The sequence below is a fragment of the Lontra canadensis genome, unplaced genomic scaffold (assembly GCF_010015895.1).
Source record: "Lontra canadensis isolate GAN:19392208 unplaced genomic scaffold, GSC_riverotter_1.0 scaffold101, whole genome shotgun sequence".
NCBI lineage: Eukaryota > Metazoa > Chordata > Mammalia > Carnivora > Mustelidae > Lontra > Lontra canadensis.
Genome location: NW_022631095.1, coordinates 5,622,652 through 5,638,889, shown reverse-complemented (window position 1 = coordinate 5,638,889; position 16,238 = coordinate 5,622,652).

The window sequence follows — 16,238 nt, the reverse complement described above, 5'->3', positions numbered from 1 at the left end:
TGTTATTTATTTATACTATTTATTCATTTATTTTATTATTATTTTTTAGATTTATTTATTTGTCAGAGAATGAGAGAGAGAGAGAGAGAGAGAGAGTGCACAAGCAGGGGAATGGCAAGCAGAGGGAGAAGCAGGCTCCCCACTGAGCAAGGAGACCAATGTGGGACTTGATCCCAGGACCCTAGGATCATGACCTGAGCCAATGGCAGATGCCCAACCTCCTGGGCCACCCAGGTGTCCCAATACTGTTTATTTATTATACTGTTTTAAAAAAATGTCAGAGAGGAGAGTGGTGTGGTTTCCTTCTTTTCTCAGATATATATCACCCACTGGCTTCAAAGTTTAGATCCTACATTTTTTCCTTCTGTGAAACATTGAGTAAGTGCCCCATGGAGATATCATAAACTATGAGTTTGCTGGAAAGGGGCATCATTTTTTAAGACTTTATTTGTTTTTGGGAGAGACAAAGAGAGAGAGAGAGAGAGAGGGAAAGCAGGGAGGAAGGGCAGAAGGAGAGGAAGGAGTAGACTCCCTGTTGAGCAGAGAGCCCAATGCATGACTCAAGCTGAAGGCAGACAAGGGGACATCTTATTTAGAAATTTATTATTTTTTTTGCATATGTGTAGCACATAACATCTAGTATTGTAGGATGTTTTATCATCAATATAAAGTACATTTCTAGGAAAATAATACTTATGTATTTGTACTATTTATTTGTGTATAATTTGAATGTAATCCCTTGTGCATTTTAAAAGCTGCTGTATAGTTTTTGTGTTTCTTCATTTTCAAAAATTTGTAGCTCAGCAGCTCTGGAAGTTGGAAATGGCCAGTGGCTTTCTGGATTTCTGCATTAGCAATAAGCTCAACTGACAGTTCTAGATAAATATCCTTCTCAGAGACCCCCAGATTCTTTTTCAATTATGCATCTAAATCTTGCCAGAATATGCACTTAAAAACACACTTAAGGGCACCTGGGTGGCTCAGTGGGTTAAAGCCTCTGCCTTTGGCTCAAGTCATGATCCCAGGGTCCTGGAATCGAGCCCCACGTTGGGCTCTCTGCTCAGCAGGGAGCCTGCTTCCCGCCCCCACCTCTGTCTGCCTGTTTGCCTACTTGTGATCTCTGTCTGTCAAATAAATAAAATCTTAAAACACACACACACACACAGAGCTTTTTTGGTTGTTTTTGTTTTTATTTTTTAAGGGAGGGAGTTGGGGAAGGACAGAAAGAATGGGAGAGAGAGAATCCCAAGCAGGCTCCATGCCCAGCACAGAGCCCAATAGTGGGGCTCGATCTCACAATCCTGAGATCATGACCTGGGCCGAAATCAAGAGCCAGTCGCCCAACTGCCTGAGCCACCCAGGTGTCCCTTAAACATCTCTTAGCAAGACATTTAGGAGACAAAGAATAGAAACTCTTTAATATCATATATTCTTTCTTCAACTACAAGATTTTTGTAGCATACAATTCAGAACTATGAGAAAACATGTCTTTCCACAGTGTTTGCTAATTTTTTAGGTAACCAGTGTAACTGTTTAATATTCTGTTTAATAAATTGTGGACTTTTTCTTCAAATTTCATATTAAACCCAAACCTTATGATTACAACAAATTTTAATTTCAGACCAAAGCTTCACTTGATTAAATTTGTTAGATGCTCCTAATGTCTTGCCAAATGAGGACTGTTCCAGGTGTTCCTGGAACAGAGAAGTGCCAGGTATATATATGTATATACACTTAAACCACAGCAAACAAAATAGCCCAAACATTTGGTCCAGTCGAATTTGGCCATTGTTATATGACTATGACCTTAAGACTAGAGTTCTTGAAGTAATTTGATTTAATGTTTAGCTTGAGAGCCACCATGATCCTGTCTTTTAGCTCCTTGACATTTAAAATGCCTCTTTACCCAGAAATCACTGTTACAGGTTAGCCCAGCAGGATTCGGGCAGTGTCACCACAGAGTGTCTAAAGCTTCCCTCTCCCTCCACGATTGCAGGTCTTGTCTGAGTGGATAACCTTTATTATCATCTTGCCTTTACCATCTCACCATTTTATATATAAATATCTCTGTACATTGTATTTATGTAATAGATCATTCCCTCAGTCAAATAAACACTGACATTCACTACTAAAGGTATAAAGAGTTATAAAATATGACCACTGCCTTTAAGAGGTCATCTTCCAGCTTGGGTAAGTGGTTTGGAGTTTGCATATCCACTTCTTAATTAAGGTTCTTGGGGGTGTGGTTGATCTCAAACATCCATTCCACCCCAAATAATAAGGATTTGAGTCAGCATGACAGCTCCCTCCTCTCTGCCTGTGACTGGTTTAAGATTGGGTGTGTGACCTAGTTCTGACAGAGGAGATGCAAAGGGAAGTTGGCTGAAGGAGTCTCTGGGGATGTTCTTCTCTCTCCTAAGAAAGAGTCATAGGAGACAAAGCTGTAGTTAAAATATGGTGGATTGAATAATGCCTGTCATCCAACCGAAACTCCATTAAAATATTAGGAGAGGGATTAAACTCAGCCTAAGTTCATAAGGGTAAAGGTGATGGGAGAAAAGGACAAAATTTTGAAAGCTAAAAGAGAGATAGATGAGTGATAATTGACTTTATGAACCCAAGAAAGCTGAAACCAAAGCCAGCAGTGGAGAAAGCCATCAATCCATTGGCAGATCCCCCAGAAAAGTCAGGAATTTGGAAACACTGGATACTTATGAAATGAGAGATACACATGAGGACAAAACCAGGAAGATTTCTGAATGTCTGTATAGTAAACACTGGACCCCAGATGTCCTTTCTTCCTCCAGACAAAGGGCTAGTTTCATTGTCTTGAGATAATGAATCAAAGGGAGTCAGTCTGGCCCAGCTAAACATGGAGCTGGGAGGAGGGTACCATGTTAAAAATAAGGAGATAAAGTGAGACCTTTCACATTGAATGATGAAAATCTTCCTTAGGGTATAATAAAGTGAATGAGGCTCTTGCCTTGGGCACAAAATTTAAGAGAGTATATTAAAACAACAACAACAACAAACCCTTAGTAGTTAAGTAATGTTTGTTTACACCAACCTACATGTTTACAATGCTCTTTGCTGTTTCTTCTTTCTTCTCTGATTAAATAGGATCATTTTCCTTCTTTCTTAAGTACATCCTTTAGACGGTACCACAGTGAGGGCCTCTTAGTTTTAACTCTTAGGTTGTATTATCTCTGTTGAAAATCTTTACTTCACCCTGGCTTTGAAAGTTAGTGTTACAACTGTAGGTTAACTATGATTTTCTCTAAGCACTTTGAAGATAGCAGTTTACTACCTGCTGACCTCCATTGTTGCTACAGATAAATTTACATTCGGTCTAAATATCATATTTTTGCACTTGATTTGTCTTTTCTACCTTTCTTTTGAGATTTTTTTCCTATGGTGTTCTGTATTTTCATTGCAGTATGGATTTCATTTTAATTATCCTGCTGGGTATTTATACCAACTTATGGAAGCACTATCTTTAATAAACTCTAGGAGAGTCTCAGCCATTATTATTTCATCGATCCCACAAACTATCTTGTGACCCTAGTCTATTGCCTCCAATTAGATATATCTTAGACCTTCTTTCTCTTTCCTCCATGTCTCTTAATATCACTTTTATATTTTCCATCTGTCTTTGTGCTACATTCTAAATAATTTTTCAAATCGTTAGTTCATTATGCCTAGTTCCAGTCTAAGCCATCCATTTAGTTTCTAATTTCAATGATTATATTTTTCCTTTTCAGAATTTTTATTGGATTCTTTTTCATATATGTCATTTGGTCATTTTGAGAGTTCCTTTTCCTTCATTGTGTTTCTGATAACCATCTTTCTTTTCTCTTTAAATATGTAAAATATATTTCAGAATCTGTATCTGACAAATGATTTAATAACTAAACCTTTGTAAGCTTTATTCTACAGTTTATTGTTTCTTTGGACTTTTTAATTTTCTTTTTAAGTGTCTATGATTTTTAAAAACTATTCTTCATTTTACTTCGAGTTTTATCTGTGGGGAGTTTTTGAGGACTGGGCTTCAAAAGGGTGCACCCAAAAAAGATATGCTTTGCTTCTTTCAGGTACCTGGGAGAAAGGGGCAAGTGCCAACCTGTGAACTCTGTACATTTTATTTTTTATTTATTTTTTTGGGAGAGAGAGAGAACACACAAGCGGGGCAAGTGGCAGAGGGAGAGGGAGAAGCAGACTCCGCATTGAGCAGGGAGTCCAATGTGGGGCTCAATGTGGGGCTTGATCCCAGGATCCTGGGATCATGACCTTAGCTGAAGGCAGACGCTTAACCAACTGAGTTACTTGGGTGCCCTTGTTCTGTGCATTTTAAACTGAATCTTCCCCTGTGTGACTGAGATAGGATGAACCCCAGCTCCAAACTCAAGTTCTGCTTTTATGTATGTGTGAGGGGGTGAGGGCTCTGCAGGTTTGTCTCCTCTCACTCTGAAACCTGAGATCAACAGATGCCACCTCAGGACAAATGTTCGCTTTATTACTTCATTAACTATCTGTGTTGGCTTCATATCTATCTGAATTCAGGATCTCTAATTTTTTTTCTTTCTTTCTTTCTTCCTTTCTTTCTTCCTTCCTTCCTTCCTTCCTTCCACTTTAACAATTTTCTTTTCCTTTCTGCCATCTCATCCATGAATTAAAAAGATTGTTTTTGTATTTTTAATATCATTGTAAGTGTTCTGTTCTCAAAAGCTTTCTAGTATTTCTAGCATACATCATATTGCTAGAAATAGAAATTCTGTAATTTTCTATTTATCGATTTTTTTTTAAAGCTATGGTCACACTTTGGATGTAGCAGTGTTAGTCTCCTGATTAATTTATACTGATAGTAATAATTTTTCTGATTCCTCACATCTAAGTTATCTGCGAAGTCTTATTATCCAAAGCACATCCAACTTCACTGAAAGCATGCCTCAGGTCCTGCTATCACAATGGAATAAACAGGGTTACCATCAACTTCTAAACTGACTTAGTAGAAAGGAATTTGTGCTTGAGATAGGAGTACCAGTTTGGGGGGTGTAGTGGACTGCTTTTATTGTACCCAGAGTATGGCTGTGCTGGTCACGGTTGTTATGCAGTGAAAATGAGGAACACTAGAAAGAAAGATTATTTATTAAGTTGTGGAAGATCAGACTTGGTCTCAGAACAAGCAGGTGCTTTGTACTATAATAAATTAGAAGTATAATCTGAATTTTCTACTTAGAAAATAGAAGTTTGGCCATTAGAATACTTTTACTAAGCCGAACTAGTAAGTTAGGTTAGTGAACTATTTCTGGACCATTTTTGAAAAAAGGAATGTAACAAAGTGGGAGACCCATGGGCCAGGAAAATCTTATTAACAGTCCAAAGTCGATTCTTCTTTCTACCTAATCCTTTTCTCTAAAGGTCATCCTTGAATATTTCTGGGAGGATCTTAAGTAGACAATAGCTTCTAAATGTTCAATGAATTCCTCAGATTTCTAGAGAGAAAATGGTCCTCCTCTGAGTTCTAGCTATCCTTCCTCCCAAACATATTAGTTTTTAAAATGCTTCTCTCTGTGGATCAGTGTTTGAAAGAGTACAGTCTGAGAACTCTCACTTTCTGTGTTTGGCAAAAATTAGAGTCTTGGGGATTTGCATTAATAAAAAAAAATCTCTAGATGATTCTTATATATTTGCAAGTTTGAGAATCTTCTAGATTTTAAGGTATCTGAGGGTAAGGATCATTACTATTTATCTGAGTAACCTCTCCCTTTGCCCCAATACCTCACATGTAGTATATACTCTATGGACACTTTTCTTTGTTATTTATTTATTTATTATTATTATTTTTGAATATTTTATTTATTTGACAGAGAGATAGAGAGCACAAGTAGGCAGAGCAACAGGCAGAGGGAGAGAGAAAAGGAGGCTCTTTGCTGAGCAGGGAGACCATTGCGGAGTTTGATCCCAGGACCCCGGGATCATGACCTGAGCTGAAGGCAGAGGCGTAACGAACTGAGATGCACCTATCTTCTTATTTTTAAAGATTTTATTTATTTGTTTGTTGGAGACAGAGAGAGTGAACACAAACAGGGGGAGAAGCAGGCAGAGAAGAAGCAGGCTCCCTTCTGAGCAAGGAGCCCAATGCAGGACTGGATTCCAGGCCCCTGCGATCATGACCTAAGCCACCCAGACATCGCTCTATGGACACTTTAAATTTAAAAAAAATATATTTTATTTACTTATCTGTCAGAGAGAGAGAGAGAGAGAGAGAGAGAGAGAGCACAAGCAGGGAGAGTGGTAGGGAGAAGGATAAGCAGGCTCCTTGCTGAGCAGAGAGCCCAGTGTGGGATTGGATCCCAGGACTCTTTGGACCATGACCTGAGATGAATGCCTAACCAGCTGAGCCACCCAGGTGTCCCCCTCTATGGACACTTTTTTTTTTTTTAAAGATTTTATTTATTCATCTGACAGACAGAAATCACAAGTAGGCAGAGAGAGGCAGGCAGAGAGAGAGAGGAGGAAGCAGGCTCCCCGCGGAGCAGAGAGCCCGATGTGGGGCTCGATCCCAGGACACTGGGATCATGACCTGAGCCGAAGGCAGAGGCTTTAACCCACTGAGCCACCCAGGCGCCCCTCTATGGACACTTTTAAAAGAAAATAAAACATTAAATGTATAGTAACAAAACATATAACAATACAATCAGCTGAGCTATACAAAATTACTATTTTTATAGATCCAAACAGTTGAATTTCTTTGGTTTAACCTCATATTTGCTAGGGAAAGTGAAAAACAGTCTTGCCAACTATTTCAACTGAACTATAAGATGTCATATAAATTAACCTTTTTAGTTTTGAACTTCAAGAGAACATATGGAAACTAATTAAACATATAATTCAAGTCTTATGTTATAGATTCCTTAAGTTCAAACTAAAATGTAAAAACTATAGTAGCGTACTATAAGTTTACAGTAGATTCTAAAACTTTTCTTGTAAGTCATGAGAACAATGGATTTGAAAAGAGCACAGGGTTTTAAAGTCTTAGGGTGTCTTAAGGGAATTAGTTTAATGAATTTCAATCCCTTTAAATTCCTTCAAATATGCTAGAGAAAATACTTATAAATTATTAAGAACAAGAAGTCTGATACATCAAAACAAACACAGTGTAAGGTGGAAATTAATGTTCTTAGACTATAGTTTCCATCATGTTAATCCCATGTTCAAACTTTCCAATGGTAACCTATTACCCAAAGACCAAATATGTTAGCTTAGCATTCAAGTTCCTCCAAAATCTAGCCCTGAGCTCTCCATCCAGTGAGGCATCTTCACTCCTCAATTAAGTGACCAAATTCATCTGCTTAGCCTGTCCAGAGACCTTACTTTCTCACTTCTTCCTTTTCCCCCTGATGGATTGCTTCCCTTCATTCATGTCATTTAAGTGAATGTTTTCTTGCTTTCCTTCAAGGATGTCTGCACCTCTCTGCACCCTCTAATACTAGGCTAGTTTTTAAGTTAAACCACTGGCAGCAGTAGGCTACCACAGTACATTTGCTCATGTCACTATAGTTCGTTGAGTAAAACTAAGAGCGGGGGCCTTGAGTTCATCTGGTTCTATCACCTCATTTGAAGGAAGAAGTTGCGGTCTAAATCAGGGGGCACAGGTGGTGGTGGAGGCAGAGCTGGGTCTCTGGAGGTGGCCATGGCTTCTTCCAGCACAATGCTTTGACACCATGTTCCAGGAAGTGGTACATTTCCCTGGCCACAAGTTTTATTTTCTTTCTCCTCCCCATGAAACTTTATCTGTGAGTAACAGCATGTTGAGGGAGCCCCCACAGGGCTTCCTGTGGGGGCTGACTTCCCTCTCCCTCCTCAGTCCCTCCATTCACTTATTGTTTCTGGACATTGGAACTTTCTGGTGCCAACTCTCTTCTTCTCTTTCTTCTCTCTCTCTCTCTCTCTCCTCTCTTCTCTCTTCTCTCTTCTCTCTTCGTCTCAATTCACATCCACAGCTAGGTTCGGGCCTCTGCCTTGTCAGTTCGAGGAAGAGGGAGGTGTTCTGGTGTGGGGGCTTGAGAAAAGAGAGTGCAGGGCTTAGCAGATGAGACTCTAGCCTGGCCGAGGGCCTAGCTGCCACCCCTACCGCCATGTTTAGAAAAGTCCAGGTAAGACTTGGGCAGGTGGAGGTAGTGAGTCTTTCTGGTTCGTCCCTGCTTGGATCACCTCTCCCACCCCGGGCCCTCCAACCCTCCCATTCCTCATCCCTACCACTCAGACCTTAGTGAGGCATTGATGTCGGGAACATAGCCGTGCTCAGCGAAGCAGTGGGAAAGCCCCAGGTGGAGAGTCTAGCTTCCGTGGAGGTGGCGTGGACAACAGCCGAACACCAGGGCAGCATGGGGAGGGGCTGCAGACTGCGTGACTGCTGAGATCAGCACCTTAGGACTAATATGGTCTTAGTTATACTGGGACCCATGAAACCTGAGCCCTGTGGCTTCTACCCATTATTAGCTTCACCGCTCTGGCTCTTGAAAAAGGGAAGACCGGATGCAACATTTTGAGCTCTGCAAGAAAGAGAAGTTTGGAGCATTATCTTGGGATTTTTCACTTTGCTTTCTTGTGGACAGTGTTCTGTACACCAAAGATTCTTTGTTGCTTTTTGAGACTTTTTTGGTCCTACCAAGAGATCCATTTTTGTAAATGTCCCATGGATACTTGAACGCGTAAGTGTGTATTTTCTACAACTCTATTTCAGCATCTCTCCCTGTGACCAGAGCATAGTAGGACTTAGTAAGTGCCTATGTCAAAGGAGCTATTTCACACAAAACACAGCTCCTGTACAGCAACTTTGGAAGAGCTCTAACGTTTTTGTTTCATGACCTACCCATTTGTGGGGGCACGTATGTCCTAGAAACGTCTAACTCTATCAGATCACAGAGGCGCACTGTAGATGCACCGTGTGGAAATCCTTCCTCGGCTTGCTGGAGGAGCTCAGAGGTGTGCCACTGCCCACTGCATCAGGGTCAACTCAGGAGCTTTATAAAAATGCAGTTTCCAGGTCCTGCCACAGACCCAGCGAATGAGAATTTCTGAGGACAGGACCTGGAATCTAAGCTTTTAAAGAGTGTCCCCTACCTTTGGTTCTGATGCACATGAACAGTTGGACTACCAACCAGGAACCACAATATAGGTGACTTTTCGGATTTTCTTCTTTGAAAGAATGAGACATCTGGCATTTTAAACATTTTTTTTTCAAGATTTTATTTATTTATTTGACAGAGAGATCACAAGCAGGCAGAGAGGCAGGCAGAGAGAGAGGAGGAAGCAGGCTCCCTGCTGAGCAGAGAGCCCGATGCGGGGCTCGATCCCAGGATTCTGAGATCATGACCTGAGCCGAAGGCAGCGGCTTAACCCACTGAGCCACCCAGGTGCCCCGAGACATCTGGCATTTTATACCAAAACAGTCATCCAGTCTGGCCCACCCCACCAGTCCTTGAAGTCCGCTGTACGCATCAGAGTACTGTTCTCTGGGAAAAGAAAATGCACGTGCATTGCCCCTACATTGTGTCTTAATCCCTGGTACTGGTGAATGTTACGGTCTTTGAAAAAGGATCTTTGCAGGTGTAATTTAGTTAAAGATCTTGAGACGAGTTCATCCCGGATTACCCAGCAGGACCTAAATTGAAGGACCAGCTTCCTTGTAAGACACGAAAGAGGCAAAGCCATAGGCATTGAGCAGAAGGCTGTAATGACACAGGCAGAGATGAGAGTGGTGTGGCCACAAGCCAAGGGAACCCCGGAGCTACTGGAAGCTGAAGAGGCCAGATGGCGTTCTCTCTTACAAGCTTCGGATGGAGCATGGTTTTGCTGACACCTTGATTTTGACTTCTAGCCTCTAGAACAGTGAAGGAATAACTTTCTGTTGCATGCAGCCAGCAAGTTTGTGGTAATTTGGTATAGCAGCCCCAGGGAATGAAAACAAACTGGCAGTTACTCGCATTTACAATCACAGAGCCAGGTCTACATGGCATACAATTTTATTACAATTTTATTTCTGCTGGGTTGTGGGACAATGGTAACCTTGAATCAGTTCTTCCTTTTAGGGGATTTGTGATTTTTTTTTTAAGATTTTTTTTTTTTTTTAGATTTACTCGACAGAGAGGGAGATCACAAGTAGGCAGAGAGGCAGGCAGAGAAAGGGGAAGGGAAGCAGGCTCCCCACTGAGCAGAGAACCCGATGCGGGGCTCCATCCCAGGACCCTGAGATCATGACCTGAGCTTTTATACCAAATACCCCTAGGGTATTTGTGATTTAAGCACATTCTCTTCTACCTTGAAAGACCCAGAGATAATTGCTGCCCATTTAGTGACGGGGAGAGGCTGGAGGCAAGTTACAGAATTCCCAAAGGTCTGTGTAGGAATCATTCTGGCTGGAAGAGCGTGGCCTTCCGTGCCTGTCACCAGTAAGTGCTCAGTCTAGCGACCTTCACAGCACAGCCAGCAACAGCCGCCCTGAAGCTGGGGTAGTGGCTGCCATCACCCACGTGTCCCAAGTTGGGAACGTGCCCGATGTCAGCTTAGGACTTAAGTGGGGCAATCTCCAGGCTTTCACTTCTGTGTGGTATTACGTGCTCCGTTCCAATTCCTTTTATGAATTTGCTTCGGCTTCCTCGACTCATGTGAAGGATCCACAGCCAATGAAAATGAAGTTAGTGCTAACCATGGCCCGTTTCAATAACAACCCTCTTAGAATATATTGAATTTATAAAGTATTCTTGGATCTAAAAGGACTTGAGGATAGCTTTAAAGTTAAAGCGTCAGCTGTCGATTCAGACAGACCGAGATAGGAATCTTAACTCAGCCACTGATCAGCAATGATGCAGCTTTTTTTTTTAAATTTATTTATTTTTTAAGATTTTATTTATTTATTTGACAGACATAAATCACAAGTAGGCAGAGAGACTGGCAGAGAGAGAGAGGAGGAAGCAGGCTCCCCGCCAAGCAGAGATCCCGATGTGGGGCTTGATCCCAGGACCCTGGGATCATGACCTGAGCTGAAGGCAGAGGCTTTAACCCACTGAGCCACCCAGGCACCCCAGCAATGATGCAGCTTTAAGCAAGTTACTTCACCTGCTTTAGTGTCTGTGTCTTCACCGACAGCATCGAAGCTCATTTCTCAAGTCACCGTGGGGATTCAAGAGAGAATGGAAAGGGCTTCCTCTGCTGATTGGCAACAGGCTGCTGGGAGGGGAACTCTCATTACAACACACGGTCTTAGCCTTTCAACACAGTTTTGACTTTCTCTCACTGCTTTACCTCACCCCAGCTTCAGAGGCTTTCCCTTTTTCTTAAAATGTAGGTGGACCCGAGGTGGGCATTGTAGGATTAATTCGAGCATCTCTTATGAACTATATATGAAATATTTCTTCCTGGTTTAAAATTAGCATTTAATTTGAGTACTTCCCCTACTGCTGTTTTCTTTTTCCTGCGTGTGAAATGTCAAGTGGGGTGACTGTGAAATATTACTGACTGGGGATATTGAACATGTGACAGTTTTGATGACAGTAGTTAAAAAAAAAACAGGCATATGGGATTGTTGAATTATTGATGATGTTTTGCTGCAGTGGGTTTATAAATAATACATGTTTAAAGGGTTATTTCCTTTACATTTCTTTAGGGACAACTAGAGAGTCTTCTCGTTTTGAGTTTAAAGAGAACTGACAGTTGGAGAAAGATCAACAAAATGTTCATTTGTGCAGTTTCTATGCCAAAGAGTGCTCAGACTTCAACTATACACTTTGCCAGTTTTACAAAACTGTATCAAACACTCACCCTAATTCTTAGAGCCAATGAGGCAACAGCTTTAATTTAGCAATTGGGGGAGGGAATGCTTAAAACCATATTAATAACTAAAAGTCTCATATTAAGCAGTATTTCTTTTTTAAATTTTTAGAAAAAATTTTTGAAAGTATGCTTCTTTTCTTCTGTGTATTTGGTTTTAACTTCTATCTTTGCAATTTTCAGAAAGGGATTGAAGCAGTAGGTAAAGCCATAATTAAGTTACAAAACTCAAGCATTTTTCTGATGATGAGTGCTTAGTATAAATGTTTTCTTTGAATGGGAGAGTGTATATTCTATATAAGCATTTAAAATACAGCACATTTTTCCTACAAGTTCAGACCCGAGAGCTACTCAGTTGTGTTGTCTGTTTGCAGTGGTAAGAGAGTGAGAGGGGCACCTGGCTAGCATAGTTGGTAGATGGTGTGGCTCTTGATTTTGGAGTCATGGACTCAAGTCCCATGTTGGGGGAAGAGATTACTAAAATAACTAAAATAAGAAATAAACAACAACAACAAAAAAGAGAGTAAAAATGACAGAAAAAATTAGGTAGGGAAAGGTGAAATGATTTATACTACTGAATTTAATCACATTTCTTCTGGTGACAGAGCTGAGGGAGTTTAAGTAACTTGCCCAACGTTCCCCACGTATCAGCACCAGAATCCAAATCCATGTCTGTTTGACTCCAAAGTCCATACTCTTCCCTCTGCATTCTTTGCCTCCAGTAAGGCTCTCCTGTGATCTCCTCTCATAAACTCTCCCATTCTCCCATTCTGCATGGTGGCTCCTGGGAGCCAGACCGCGTGCTCCTGGAAGGAAGCAGGGCTAATTTGGGACACATTCCAGAGAATCACTGCTCTAGAGTGGTTCTTTAAGGCCTCAGGTGATGGCTATAGAGGCTTTTTGGATAAAACAAAAATGTGAAACAACAGTTTTCTTTTCTTTTCTTTTTTTTTTTTTTAGAGATTTTATTTATTTATTTGACACAGAGATAGAGATTACAAGTAAGCAGACGGAGAGGGAGGGAGAGGGAGATGCAGGCTCCCTGCTGAGCAAGGAGCCCGATGTAGGGCTTGATCCCAGGACCTGGAGACCATGACCTGAGGTGAAGGCAGAGGCTTAACTCACTGAACTACCCAGGCGCCCCATCTTTTCTTTTTTTAAAGACTTATTTATTTGGGAGAGGGAGAGAGAGTAAGAGTAGGGGGCAGGAGGGTCAAAGGGAGAAGGAGAAGCCAACTCCCTGCTGAGCAGGGACCTGGGACTTGGGATCATGACTTGAGCCGAAGGCAGACGTTTAACCGACTAAGCCACCTAGGTGGCCCAGAACAGCAGTTTTCTTGACAAACTGCAATTTGCATTTTGTTAGAAAGTGTGAACAAATCAGCTAAAGGCTGAAAAATAGAAAGATTTGAGGATATTGTTGGTTCTTTGGAAAACAGCCAACTTGATTTGTGTTTCGCTCTAAAGACGACAGAGGCATTGCCCCATTTTGGGGTGTGGCTTGGCATTTCATCCATCAAGGTAAAGGATTGTCCGGTCTTTTTCTTTTTACCACCTTAGATTCTCTCCAAACTCCACAGGACACTTCAGCAAAGGACAAAAGCCCATCTGCTAAGGGGAGTGCTTGAGTTACATTGCAAGATGACATATTTGAAGCAGGCAGTCAGCCAGCACTGGCTGGGTCTAAGTTTGGTTCTAAATGTTGGTTCCTCTTTTGTTTTCTCAAGAGATATGAATTTAATAGAATTTTGAGGAACATCATTGGTCTGAATTTGGCACAACTGCCAAGTGTACTACCTTTGTGATGCTGTCATAGAATGTTTGGATGGGAAGGCCCTGAGGGGTTATCTAACTCTTCTTTTCCCCCAGCTTTATTGAGGCCTAATTGACAAATAAAAATTGTATATATTTAAGGCATATGATGTGATGATTTGATATGCATATGTGTTGTGAAATGATATCGCAGTCAAGCTAATCAATATATCCATTGCCTCACTTGGTAACCATTTGTATACGTGTCTTGGTAAGAGCACTTAAAATCTATTCTCCTAGAAAAATAAAAAAAACTTTTTAAAATTAGTTAGTTTTTTTTTTTTTTAAGTAGACTCAATGCCTCCTGTGGGGCTAGAACTCATGGCCCTGAGATCAAGAGTCACATGTCCTACCGATGGAGCCAGCCAGGTGCCCCTCTCTTAGAGCATTTAAAGTATATATTAACTCTAGTCACCATGCTGCACAGAAGATCACCAGAACTGATGAATTTTTATAACTGGAAGTTTGTATCCTTTTATGAGTTAGACTTTTTTTAGATTCCACACATACATGAAATCATACAGTGTTTGCCTTTCTCTGTCTGGCTTATTTCATTCAGCACACTCTCCTTCAGGGTCATCCATATTGTCTCAGGTGGCAGGATTTCTCATGGCTGAATAATATTCCACACGTGTGTGTACATATATACACCACATCTTCCTTGTCTTTTCATCCAAATTTCTTCCGGTGACAGAGCTGAGGGAGTTTAAGTAACTTGTCCAACACTCTCCACGTATCAGCACCAGAATCCAAATCCATAACACTTAGGTTGTTTCCGTACTGTGATAGTTGAGAAGAATGCTGCCATAACATAGAAATGCAGAAATCTCTTTGAGACCCTGATTTCATTTGCTTTGGATATATTTCTAGAAGTAGAATTGCTGGATCCTATGGTAGTTCTTTATTTTTTTAAAGAAAATAAACCAAAAGCCATCACCATATTTATTGAGTTGACTCTAATCTAGAGAGAAAGATGTCAAAAGAAAATCTAGGACGTGTACATAAGCATATACCTCCCTGAACCCAGAAAACCTAAAAGAAAAAATAACACAAAGTCCTGTTGAACAATAAATTTACCTTCTCTTCTGGAAGATGTTTCTATGCTGCAGTCTTTGTCTTTCTTTCTTTCTTTTTTTTTTTTTTAAGATTTTATTTATTTGAGAGAGAGAGAGAGAGAGAGCACACGAGTAGGGGGAGGGGGAGGGGAAGAGGGAGAAAGAAGCAGGTTCCCTGCTCAGCAGGGTAGTCTGATTCGGGACTTGATCCTAGGACCCTGGATGAAGACCTGAGCCCAAGGCAGACATGTAACCCACTGAGCCACTCAGATGCCCCTACTCAGGCTTTCAGAATAGGAGCTTTTTCCTGGTCAGCCCCTGAGCCTTAGTTTTATTTTTTATGCTCTTTAAAATGGACAAGTTTTTCAGCATGTCAGGCAAAATGAGAGAGCAGATCTTGCTGCCATGGGTGTACACCCACCCCAGCTGTGTGACTTGGCCTTCTCTGTATGTGAGTGTGATGTTGGACACCTGGCAGCTCATGCTGTCCTCTGCCTCAAAGAGCTTCCCATGATACACCTCGCTGGGTTGGTCTCACACGTCACCATGTGACCCTCAGCCGCCCATGGGACTCTAATCAGCATGCTGATAGACATCCCAGCAGGAAGAGAGCTCTCGCCAGCTCTGGCCTACTCTTCCTTTTGAGTGTGGAGGTAAGTTTGGTGGCCGCGAAGGTGTGAGCCAAGTGAATGGTGGTTCCACAGTCCTGGTAATTTCTTTTTCAAATTTTTTAAGGGACCCCATACTGTTTTCCACACCAGCTGCACCAATTTCCTTTTCTCCACACCCTCACCAACACTTTTTATCTCTGGTCTTTTTGGCAGTAACCATCCTAATAGGTGGGAGGTAAGATCTTACGGTGGTTGATTTGCATTCCCTGCTGATCGGGGACTTTGAGATCCTTTTCCTATACCTGTTGGACATTTGTATGTTTTCTTTGGAAAAATGTCTATTTAGGTTGTTTCCCACTTTTTAATTGGGTTTGATACTGAGTTTTATGAGTTCCTTATGTATTTTAGATATTCACTCCTTCTCAGACATGGGGTCGCAAATATTTTCTCCTGTTCTGCAGGTTGCTTTTCCATTTTTTTTTAAATTACTTTATTTATTTGACAGAGAGAGATCACAAGTAGGCAGAGAGGCAGGCAGAGAGAGAGGAGGAAGCAGGCTCCCCACGGAGCAGAGAGCCTGATGCGGGGCTCGATCCCAGGACCCCGGGACCACGACCCGAGCCGAAGGCAGAGGGTTCAACCCACTGAGCCACCCAGGCGCCCCTGCTTTTCCATTTTGTTGTGGGTCTGCCTCCTCTTTAACCAACACCAAAATCTGACCAGAAGGCCCAGTTCATCAGAAGCCCTATCGACACTACTAGAGGCAAGAAGAAACTTGTGACAAAGCCAGTGGATGGCAAGGATGTTTCAATAAGTGTAGGGCTATCCAGGTGGCATCCCATGTTCAGTACTCATCTCTCTGGTTCTCAGACACCTAATCTCTGGTCCTGGGTGGTGATTGCTGAGCACAGAAAGACAAGACACCAGA